This window comes from Heterocephalus glaber, unplaced genomic scaffold (genome assembly GCF_053883595.1).
Source record: "Heterocephalus glaber isolate CG9 unplaced genomic scaffold, H.glaber_assembly_v1.0 deba00001461, whole genome shotgun sequence".
Taxonomy (NCBI): domain Eukaryota; kingdom Metazoa; phylum Chordata; class Mammalia; order Rodentia; family Bathyergidae; genus Heterocephalus; species Heterocephalus glaber.
In genome coordinates this window covers 33,653,577-33,666,237 of record NW_028258308.1, presented here as the reverse complement: position 1 = coordinate 33,666,237, position 12,661 = coordinate 33,653,577, and the positions used below count along the sequence as shown (strand labels likewise).

At 36.1% G+C, this 12,661-nt stretch overlaps 1 pseudogene across 1 annotated transcript in view; it reads right to left on the bottom strand.

The window, feature by feature from the left end:
- Positions 1 to 12,661, bottom strand: part of LOC147826788 (ribosome biogenesis protein NSA2 homolog pseudogene) — a 93,687-nt pseudogene that overhangs the window by 34,790 nt on the left and 46,236 nt on the right. Inside the window, exon 2 of the transcript XR_015453476.1 lies at positions 1 to 12,661. This exon is cut by the window's left edge and continues 34,790 nt beyond it. The product of XR_015453476.1 is annotated as a ribosome biogenesis protein NSA2 homolog pseudogene (transcript).

The following is a 12,661-nucleotide window of genomic DNA, read 5'->3' as shown; positions in this document are numbered from 1 at the left end:
GGTCAATGCAATCTCTATATTTTGGCACTTCCTTTCCTTTCAAGGATCAAAGGCAATAAAATAAAAAATTGAATTCCCCCCATTTTCTTTTTGAAGCAAATCATCTCTCTCTTGCCCCACTTGGTACTTTTAGAAACCTTTGGATGAATTACAGTATGTCATAAATAGTGAGTCCTTTGCTTCTTCCTCTTCCTAGCAGGCTCTACAAAAGGAAGAGAACAGTTAGTGTTATTTTTCCTTTGACAAAAAGTGTGTTAGCTAGGGCCGGGGATTTAGCTCAGTGGTTTCACCGCCTTCTGTGTAAGCACAAGCACCCAAGTTCGATCCCTGGCACCAAAAAAAAAAAAAAAAAAGTGTGTTAGCCCAAGGGAGCAGCATGGAGACATTTAAAATTTCAGAGAGGAGAGCAGAAGTGAGAAGAGGAGAGGAGACAGGACAGGGGGAGGGGAGAAAAGATGATTTGTGCAATGACATCAAATAAGAAATAAAGTAACAAAGGCATCACACCCATCTAAGTTCCACCAGAATGTGACCTTGACCTTGGTTTCTCTCTTAGATAACTTCTGTATCCTAGAAATTCTATTAAGAAGTGTGAAGATTAGAATATTTGCAAAGTCCCAAACATAAAAAATACTCAATGACCAGTCAATTACATGATTGTGATGTTGGTGAACGTAAAGTAGATGGCAGAATGAAGCCAACCCTTTTTACTCCTAAGAAACAATCCCTGTGAAGGTAAGAAGTAGAGATTGTTCATTAAGCTGTTAAAAAATGTTCGCCAGTGTAAAAAAACACCACTAAGGCAATGATAAATGCTCTAGGGTCTAATCTTATACAGAAGGTTCTAGGAATTCCTCTCAATTTATGCTACAAAGAAATCATAATCAGAGGAAAGAAAAAATACTATTGTCTCCTAAATAAGATGAAGAAGTCTAAATGAGGTTTGAAAGGGCACTGAGAATTTTTTTAACTGCCTATTCTTACTATTAGAACTACTGTAATCTTGATTTTTCTTTTTTTCAATGTTTAAAGAGATGGAGGTATTTATTACCCTGGTCTGATTTTTTTATTCATTAATTTTATTGGTACATTTTAGGTATAAAATATGCTGACATTCATTATTGGGAATTTGTACCTTTACATAATATATCTTGGTTCTTATATTTTTTTTCCTTTTTAAAATAGGAGCTCACAGTGAAACGATGGGAGGTTATGATCATTTGTAATTAACTTATAAACACATGAATCAGGCTGACTTCAAAAAAGAACAACTAATAAATATCACTTCCTTCTTGTTTATAATTTACCCTTTACAATTTAAAAATCTTCATGTAATCTGTATGCAATGGCTAAGAAAGAATCCTAGCTTCATCTGTCCCCAAAGGTCCCTATATTAATGTTTCTTCAGAGATCTGGCAACCATTCATGATGCTCACCTATCAGTCTGAAAAATGGGGAAATCATTAGGCAATATTAGCAAAAACCTGCTTCTTTTCATGCTGATACTTCAGTCCCATCCAATTTAGGATTAAATAGGTCATAAAAGAAGGAAATGCACGTCTTAGATGGAATACGGCTTACAAGAATAACAATATCACAAAATTTGCATTATGTTAAATACAACATAAAAGAAAAGAAAATATCTTATTCTCTTCCTACATATTTTCTTATCCGTTAGCTCCTTTCACTGTATGCAACTATACTGCAACTAGCAATATCTTGCTAGTTTCTAAAGCTTCAGGTACAGTAACCCTATTTGTGTTTTTCAAAATAAAATAATAGATTTTTACTTTTCTCAGTCCTGTCCTGTGCAAGCATATCTACCTACCACATACATGAGACTTTTTTCTACATAGTAATTAAAAAAGCTTCAAATTTATAGCCTATGACTTGTTACTGCATTAGTTACTTTCCCATCACTAGGACAAAATACTCAATATTCACAACTTAAAGGAGAAGATGAGTATTTGGCTCATGGTTTCAGTGGACTTAGTTCATGGTCAGCTGGCTCCAAGGCAGAAGTGGTATAACAGAAGGGTATGACGAAGGACAGTGGCTCACCCCATAGCATTCAGGAAGCAAACAGAGAGAAAGGAAGAGACAGAGACAAGAAAACACACTGCTAGGTCAGGATCCAAGTGAACCATCTCATTCAACCAGGCCCTACCTCCTAATAGCACATTGCACTATTCAGATTTAATCCACTGATATAGCACCCCATGATCCAATTACTTTCCAAAAGCTCCACTTCAGAATACATAAGATATTTGGGTAAATATTCTAGAACTTACATAATAATTATTTCACAAATGTAATCTAGAACAGGTATATCGCAATTCAAATGCAATACTGTTTGTGGAAACAGCATAATCTAGATTAAGAATCTGGATCTCTACTAATTTCACGTCTAATCACTTACATTATTAGTAAAGACAATTTAACCAGCTCTCTATTTTATCATCTGTAAAACAAAAACTTTAAAGCTTGGCTTCAGAAAGCCATATGGGTCACAAAAATAATAAACGAGATATGTATTTGGTACCATACACTCCATGGAGGCACAGTACTACAGAGACCAAGTCATTCCTTTGTTGTTAGAGAACACTGATTTGGATAACAAATCAAAGCTGGAACAGCACTAATCTGACTACATTTGCAATGCATTCACAGGATAGGTGTGCAGATATAGCTCATGAGAAGTTGCTTACCAAATATAATACCTTTGAGATGTGGAGAATTCACAGAAGAACATACTCTGGAATGACTAATGCATATATCAACAGGCAAGAAGAATTCCTACCACAAGCTATTCTTCTAAAACAATTCATACTCATTAAACTTCATTGGCACATTTTGGAACTGCCAAAGGTAAAACACCAATGAGAAAGGGCTCACAAGAGGCCTGGAAGGAATTACAGGGCAGAGGGAATTTCAATGGAATACTGAAGTTGGGTTATTCCTTCTAGTGAAAATTCTTCTTTCACTTAAAAACAATCAAGTGCCAGATCTGCTTCCAAATATTTCACCAGTAGTGTGGCCCAAGAGGACAAAATGCAAGGCAGATGCATAAAGGTTAAAAGAAGTGCCTGAGGCATAAGAGCTTTAGAATGACACCTGGAGATGACTCTAGAGATTATTTCTAACACAGTTACCTTATGCTGCATGAAAGATGATGAAAATTGGACTGGGCAAAAAATTAAAGATCTGCTACTCAGGATCACAATACAAAAAACCAAGTGCTAGAAATGTAATATTCTTGTTGGAAAGCTATCAAGCCTTTCTCCTGTGCATCCAGGTATATTTTTTGGATGAGCAACAGAAACTCATCTTTTAGAAAATGTACTGATTAATTGTTGTAAAGATAGCATGTCTGTTAAACTAGAAAATCCAAACACTTCATAGGAAGGGTAAGTGTACTTGGAAAGTGGAACTGGAAAAACAGACTCTCAGGTCCCTAAATTATGCAGGGTCACTTATCATACTCTAGGACACGAATGTTTCATTTCTCTACTTTTGTGAAATGCAGTATTTCAGTGTGTCTCTGGTCTCCTGAAGTTGTTGTATTGAATCAACACGACTTCCTTTACTCCCTTATGCATTATCTTCTCTACCTCCTTTCTTCTGCTATCTCATCATTCTGACTCATATATGACTTCTCATGGTCCTTGGTACACTGTGTTCTCAGCTTTCTTCCTTTCTTTCTGCATCTGCATAGTACCAAAGTAAGAAAGAATTTAATTGATCCAAGTAATTGCTCATCCTCCCTTTTTAGATAGAAATTTTCATTAGAGATTTGGCCAATGTATGGAGAGCTGACCTTGGCCTATTCTTGAATAGTTGGAGAAGATATCAAGGGCAGAATACTCAGTGGAAGTATGGGTTAGGTCCTTTCCACTGAAGACTCTGGGAGTGGAAGGCTCCTTGAAGAGTTCATCTCTTTTCACTTATTGTCAAATTCTGAAAAGTAAGTACCAAGCAGTTACCAAGTACAACCAACCACCCAACTGCCAGTGGAATACCTTGTCTATGCAGAGTGTTAGATATGCCAGTTGATATCATTTGTTTCCTGAAGTGAAATATCTACAATCCTAATACTCAGTAAGAAAATCTAACACAGAAAGATCTATATAAAAGGGTGGGAATGATTTTTAAAAGGCAAGACAATTATTATCATTATTAATTTACTAGAGGGCAGTGTGCATAAGGAAAAATTACTGAACTGAAAGAGATCTGGATTTTTGTCTTAGTATACTTTCTGTAAATTTTACCATAACCTTGAATTACTTACTTTATCTCCTAATTCCTTGTTTTTTTATTTCTAAAAAGAGGGTGAAGACTGAGGGTTGCAACTCTACAATTCTATTAGGTGGGGCTATTAATTATCTAAGAAGGGCATAGAGTAGAATATTTAAGGTGATCATGTTGAAATAATCTAACACCAAGATTGCTGGAAAATAATATCATATAATTTGACACTAATTTAATTTTGACACTAATTTAATTACTACATTTATTTCAGTCTATTACAATTAAAATATAATAGCATACTACTTGAATTGTCTGATTTATGGATTTTATTTTTTTGAGCTTAAAAAACAACGAGCATGCTGGGTGTGTCGCCTACGCCTCCATTTCCAACACTCTGGGAAGTTCAGGCAGGAAGATCACAAATTTGAACCCAGCCTTAACCGCATGGCAACTTAGTGAGTCCCTGTCCCCAAAATTAAAAAAAATTAAAATGCCAGAGATGTAGTTCAACATAAAGGCCCTAAGTTTAATCTCTCACACCACCAAAACACTGTCAGTGAACTTATAAGCATTTCTCCTATTTAATGAACCATACCTCAAGTTGAAAGGAGTACTATGGTTATATTAGATGTGAACTCAATATGACAAGGTGCATGGAAAGGAGAGACTGTATTGTCTTCCACAGTGGAACAGACATCAAAGTTTGATATGGACCTGTGGCTTACTCTAGCCATTCATCTGTAGATTGCAAAATGATTAATAGCCAGTTCACATAAAAACCATACTGTTGTTCAGACTTTAACTTATTTGAATAAACTGAATGCAAAAGGTGCTTCAATTCATGTAACTTAAGATATATTTCATGTTCCCTTATCTCCAATAACACTGTAGAAAAATGTTACATTTAGGACCCAGTGAGAGTTGTGTCAAATTTTAATCCTGTCATTTATTGACTGTACAAAGTGTCTTGGGCAAGTTGTAGTGTATAATAATACCCAGCCTTCAGAGTCATTTCAAAGTCTACATGAGACAATGCATGAAAAGTTTCTAACAGGGAGCAGGTATAGACTGGTGCCCGATACATGCAGAAAGCATGGTGTAGACAGCTGTAATCATCATTCTGTACAGGTGTCATCCAAGCCCTATCTCTTTGATCTGCCCACTTCCACTTTTTTGTATTCTTCACAAGTCAATGATCTCTAACTGATGTTCTTTACAAAATCACACTGTCACATCCCCTGCCCCAATTTATCTGAGAAATCTACTAAAATTCCTTCCTACTCAAAGGGAATCTACTCACAAGGGCTTAAATGAACTTCACAAGAGACATTCAACATAGCAGTCCTGTAAAAACATGAGGGTGGCAATTGCTACAGAAAATTTCACAGAAGCACAATGATGAAAATCAAGTAACTTGACAGAGATCACTTAGAGGGTAAGTTATAAATGAATATCTAAGAAGATAATTTTCTAAAATAATTGAGGCAATGGTAATATAGAGCCATTTCCCATGAAGGTTACATTGAAGAGTTCAAATTAGGAAGTGATGTTTTGCCAAGTGCCATACTGCAGAACAAGGATACATCATCAATTACTGTTGAAATGAAATATAAGGACAGTCAACAATGGACAATATCCATACTGCAATAATTTTAACATATTTAGAAATCCAGTCTGCAGCAAACAAAAGCTTTTCAAGATAATCAATTCGTAGAATTTTTCATATGGTATAAGTGCATATAGAGCCAACAAGATAATATAAAATATTTAAAAGTATTAAATCTCATTGTTTGTTTACCTTTGAGGTAGAAAACATTTCCTAATGTCTTCAAATTCTATGCTCAGTAGTTAATGTTTAAGAAACAAAACCTGTCACATGAAGCTGAAAGCAGATATAGAAAAAGTGCCTGTATCTGTTTCTCTTAGCAATGAATAACATCATACGTTAAGGCACAGTTTTCTTTTTTTTTTTCCTTAAATTATTTTATTGGTACTTTTTAGGTATACAATATGTTTACATTTATCATTGGGTGCTTGTACCTGTACATGATGTATCTTGGTTCTTATTTTTTTCCCCATTATCTGTGCGCCCTTCACCCCCTTCACCCTTCCCTATTTACATAGACTTCGTTTCCACTTTTTTTTTCTTTTCTAAAAATTTTTCCTTTCCCTTCTTTCCTTGCCCCTTCCCCTCCTGCCACTCCTACACCTTTGGACCTTTTCCTATTTCAAATTATGAATTATTCAATATTAAACCTTTTAATGTTTATTTACACTTTCAGTCTCTCACACTAGAGAAACTATTCGGTATTTGCACATGTGTGTCCTATTTATTTCACCTATGAGTATGGCCTCAATATGTATCCGTTTAGCTATAAATGTCTCTAGTTTCTCGCTCTTTATGGCTGAGTAGTACTCCATTTTATAAAAAAAACACATCTTCTTTATCCATTTTCCAGTTGATGGGCAATTGGGCTGTTTCCAAGCTTTAGCTATTGCAAACGGTGCTGATATAAACATGGGTGCACATATATCGCTGTGGTATGATCCTTTTAATTCTTTGGGAAAGATACCCAGCAGGGGAATAGCTGGGTCAAATGGAACCTCTAGCCCTAGTTCTTTGACCTATCTTAATAGTGATTTCCACAGTGGTTGCACCAGTCTGTGCTGCCACCAATAATTGAGAAGGGTTTCTTTCTCCACACACCCCTCCCAGCATTTGTTATTGGTAGATTTCATGATAGCAGACATTCTTTCTGGGGTGAGGTGGAATCTCAGTGTTGTTTTCATCTGCATCTCTTGAATGACCAGTGATGTTGAACATTTTTTCATATATTTATTTGCTGCTTTTACTTTCTTGTCTGAGAAATGTCTCTTCATTTCAGATGCCCATTTTTGAATTGGGTCTTTGAATTTGGGAAGCCTGATTTTTTTTCCAGTTCTTTATGTATTCTAGAAAGTAGTCCTTTGTCTGAGGTACAGCTGCTAAAATTTTTTTCCCACATTGTAGGTTGTCTCTTAGCTCTGTTGGTGGATTCCCTTATAGTGCAGAAGCATTTTAATGAGATCCCAGTTGTTGATTCTTTGTCCTAGTTCCCATGCTACTGAGGTTTTGTTCATAAAGTCTTTTCCTAGGCCAGTCTTCAAGACCTAACTTATCTTCCAGCAAGTTTAGTGTTTCTGTCTTAATATTTACATCTTTAATCCACTTTGATCTTAGTTTAGTGCATGGTGACAGATATAGGTCTAGTTTTAATCTTTGGCAGGCTGAAATCCAGTTTTTCCAACACCATTTATTAAATAGGCTATCTTTCCTCCAGTGAGGGTGGTTGGCTCCTTTGTCAGAGATGAGGTGGCTGAGTATGTCTGACGTTGTTTCTGCATCTTTTAATCTATTCCACTGATCCTTGGGTCTGTTTCTTTGCCAGTACCATGCTGTTTTTATCACAGTAGCTTTGTAGTATAGTTTCATATTGGGGATTGTGATACCCTTTGCCCTGTCTCTGTTGCCTAGAATTGCTTTTGCTATTCTAGGTCTCTTCTGGTTCTAAATGAATTTTTGGATTGTTTTCTCTTGTTCTGTGAAGTACATTGTTGGAATTTCAATCAGCATTGCATTAAATTTATACAAAAGTTTTGGAAGTATGGCCATTTTCACTATATTGGTCCTTCTTACCCAGGAACAAGGGATGTCTTTCCATTTTCTTATATCCTCCTCGATCTCATTTTTTAGAGTGTTGTACTTTTCAGTGTAGAGGTCTTTTGCTTCTTTTGTTAGATTGATTCCCAGATTTTTTATTTTTTGGATGCTATTGGAAAGGGAATTGTTTCCCTAATTTCTCTCTCAGTGAGTCTATTTGTGTGTAAGAAGACTATTGTTTTTTGAGTGTTGACCTTATATCCAGCTACTCTACGGAATATGGCAATTAAGTCTAGAACTCTTTTGGCACAGTTTTTTAGGTCTTCTATGTAAAGTATCATATCATCAGCAAATAAGGACAGTTTAACTTCTTCAATTCCTATCTTTATTCCTTTTATATCTTTCTCTTTTTTTAATTGCTGTGGCTGTTTCCATAATTATATTGAACAGGAGTGGTGGTAGTGGGCATCCTTGTCTTGTTCCTGATTTTAGCATGAAAGTTTTCAGTTTTTGATTATAATATGATGTTGGCTGTTGGTGTTTCATAGATAGCCTTAATCAGGTTGAGATAAAGACCTTCTATTCCAATTTTCTGTAGGATTTTTATCATGAATGGGTGTTGGATTTTGTTGAATGCCTTCTCTGCATCTATTGAGATGATCATATGTTTTTTGTCCTTGACTCTGTTAATATAGTGTATTACATTTATTGATTTAAAAATGTTGAACCATGCTTGCATCCCTGGGATAAATCCAGCTAGTTCAGGGTGTATAATCTTCTTGATGACCCTCTGTATTCTGTTTGCCAGTATCTTGGTGAGGATTTTTGCATCTATGTTCATTAGAGAGATTGGTCTATAGTTCTCTTTTTGGGTTGGGTCTTTCCCCGGTTTTGGAATCAAAGTAACACTTGCTTCCAGGAATGAATTTAGAACCCTTGCTTCCCTTTCAATTTCCTTGATGAGTTTAAAGAGCAATGACAATAGTTCTTCTTAAAATGTCTTGTAGAATTCACCAGGAAAGCCATCAGGACAGGCTTTTCTTTGTTGGTAAATTTTTATTAAATTTTCAATTTCACTCATTGTAACTGGGGTGCTTAGAATTTCTATACCTTTTTAACTTTGGCAATTCATATGTATCTATGAATCTGTCCATTTCTTCTGTGTTTTCCATTTTATTAGAGTACAGCTTCTCGAAGTAGGTATTGATGATCCTCTGGATTTCTGCTGGGTCTGTTGTAACTTCACTTTTTTTGTTCTTAAATGCATGGATTTGGGCCTTTTCTTTCCTTTTTTGATAAGGTTGGCTAAAGGTTTATCGATTTTATTTATTCTTTCAAAAAACCAACTCTTTGATTCATTAATTTTTTGTATTGTTCTCTTAGTCTCCATTGCATTGATTTCTGCTCTGATCTTTATAATTTCCTCTCTTGTATAAGCTTTGGGTTTGTTATGCTCTTCTTTTTCTAGGATGTTGAGGTTCTGCATTAGGTTATTCATTTGAGTTCTCTGTTTTCCTAATATGGGCATTCAGTACTGAGTAGAACTGATTTCATTGTGTCCCATAGATTCTTGTATGTTGTACTGGCATTATCATTTACTTGTAGAAACTGTCTAATTTCTTCATTAATTTCCTCTCTGACCCCTTGGTTGTTCAGGAGGGTATTATTCAATTTCCATGTGTTTGTGGGAGTTTTGCAGTTTCTTATGTTATTGATATCCAATTTTATTGCACTATGGTCTGATAATATACAGGGGGTAACTTCAATTCTTTTACATTTACTTAGACATGTCCTATGAGCTAGCATGTGGTGTATTGTGGAGAATGACCCATGTGCAGCCAGAAATAATATCTATTCTGATCTTGTAGGGTGGAACACTCTGTAAACATCTATTAAGTCCATTTGTTCAATAGCTTGGTTCAGTTCTGGAATTTCGTTGTTAATTTTTTGTCTAGATGATCTATTTGTGACAGTGGGGTATTGAGGTCCCCCACTACAACTGTATTAGTGCTTATTTGTTTTTTAATGTCCATTAATATTTGTTTTGTATAGTTGGAGGCATTCATATCTGGTGCATATATATTTAGGATTGTCACCTCTTCCTCTTGGATGGTTTCCTTCACAAGGATGTAGTGACCATCTTTGTCTGTCTTAATTAGTTTTGGTTTGAAATCTACTTTGTCTGCAAAGAAGATAGCTACCCCTGCCTTTTTCTGGGTTCCTGTGGCATGGAGAACTGTTTTCCATCCTATTGCTTTCGGTCTATGAATTTGTTTTTGAGATAGGTGTATTTCTTATATACAGAATATTGTTGGATTTTGCTTCTTAATCCATTCTGTCAGTCTATTTCTTTTGATTGGTGAATTGAGACCATTAAGATTGATAGTTATAATTGATAGATATTGACTTATCCTTGTCATGATGTTTTACTGTTGTTGGTTCTTTTATTTCTTATTTTTTCCCCCTTTCCCTTTAGTTTCTTACCTTGCCTGGTGGCTTTCCTCTGTTGGGCCTCATGGAGTTGTGACCTTCATTGTCTTTTTCTCGGATATTGCTTAGAATTGTTTGGAGTGTTGGTTTGGTGTTCATGAAATATCTCAGGTGTTCTTTGTCATGGAAGTATCTAATTTTCCCATCAATTTTGAAAGAAAGATAATTTTGTAGGATACAACAGTGTAGATCAGAAGTTATTTTCTTTTAGGGTTTGAAATACTTCACTCCGGGCTGTCCTTGATTTGAGCGTTTGTGTTTAGAAGTCTGCCGTGATTCTGATGGGCTTTCCTTTGTATGTGATTTGTTTCTTTAACTGCTTGTTGGATTTTGTTCTTCTGCTGGGTTTCCCGGATCCTGACTATTGTATGTTTAGTTGTAGATTTTTTTTGATCATGACTAGTTGGAATTCTATATGCCTCACTTATCTGTATGTCCAATTCTCCACCTCTGTCTGGGAAGTTTTCTACTATTATTTATGTGAACAGTTTTCTTTTAATGTCAATTGTACTTTCTCCTGTTTTTTCCTGGACTCCTATCAGTCTTATGCTATTCTTCTTTGCATCATCTAGCAGCTGCTAGATTGATTTCCTTTGATCCCTTACTATTTTTAAGAGCTCTCTGTTTTCATGGTGTGTAACAGCAATCCTGTCTTCTACATCTTTTTTTTTGGTACTGGGGATCAAACTCGGGTCTTTGTGCTTGCGTAGCAGGTGGTGAAACCACTGAGCTAAATCCTCGGCCCCATCTTCTATATCTAATATTGTATCTTCAGATTCCCTTAATCTGCTCTGCATTGCTTTCAATGGAGTTTTTAATCTCCTGCATATCTGTTTGAATCTGTTTCATGGATTCCATTTCTTTCTTATGCTGGGCATTCATGGCTTCCAGCATGTTTCTAAGCTCAACTATTTTTTTCATCTGTTTCTGTTCGAGAGCCTCTAATCATGTCTTTCACTCTGCTCACCATCTCTGTAGTTAGCTCAGAGATTATTTCTGCTTTGAATTTTTCTAGAGCCTCATTTATCTGTTTTCTTACTTCCTGTGCTATTAGTTTACGGTGTCTAGGTGTTTGATTATTGGATTTTTCCACCTCATTTCCCTCAGCATTTGCTTTTTGTGGGGTGCAAGTCTGAGTTTGTGCCTTGCTAAAATGTCTTTTCATTTTTGTTTTTGGTACTGTCCTTTGTTTAGTTCCTGGGTTGATTCATTGAAGTTGCTTATTGTAAGTATCTTTGTTGATGCATTCAGAACCCTTATGGAATGATTGCTTCTCAGAGGTGTCTTCCAGATATAGCTGGTCTTTAAGTTTTGAATCTCTGATGACTCTGAGGCTATCTCATTTTCCTTATACCAGGAAGGACAACTGATTAGGTCAATCACAATATCTTAGCCCAAATGATACAATCAGCAACACAGTAACATCAAGTACCTCTTAGAAAATGACAATTTGTCACAGTTATTAATCTATCACCTTTGACTGTGTGAATTAAATCAAAATCGAGGACCAACCCAACATATAAACTCTTCAATATAGCAACTTTATCCTTCAGGATGAGGAGTTAGAAGGAGTTGATGAGGGAGAAATAGGTAGGTAGAAGGATAGGGGAAGATTAGCAATGAGGCCAGAGGGCACAGGCAAGAGAAGCAAAGAGAATAGATGAAAAATAAAGAAGAAATACAAATTAGGGCCAGAACAGGAACACAAAGGGGAGATAAAGAACAATGTGGAACAGCAAGGGAGCGAGGCAGAGAAAGAAAGAAAAGAGAAAAGAAAGAAAAAAGAGAAAAATAAAAATTTGAAAAGAGCAGAAAAAGAAAAAAATTAAAAATAAGAGCAATAAAAATAGTGGTAATTTTGAAAATAACAAATAAAAGATAAAAATGAAGGGCCTCCTTCAGGATATGTCTCTGCTGTCATAATAGACAACGTGGGCAGCAGTGTTCAGTTATAAGTCAATGAGTCTCAGTAAGGCAGTCACAGACCCGTGAGATTCAGGCAGATTGCTTGCTACAAGTCCCAAGTTAACCTCCCTGTCCTCCTGTAGGATTGAACTCTGCAAGGTTCTTTTGCAGGTTCCAGCTGCCTTTCCCCTGAAGATAGTCCAGGTTCCAATGGGAGGTGATGATCCCTCCAACTTACCAAGTATGGTGGTTTGGTGTGCTTTTATTGCAGATTCTCTTCACTTTTCCGGTGGGCTTCAGTTTTCATCGGGGAGCCTGAGAGAGGCCCTCTCTCTGTTGTTCACTTCTGCAGCTCAGGACAATGGCCTCTATTTCCCC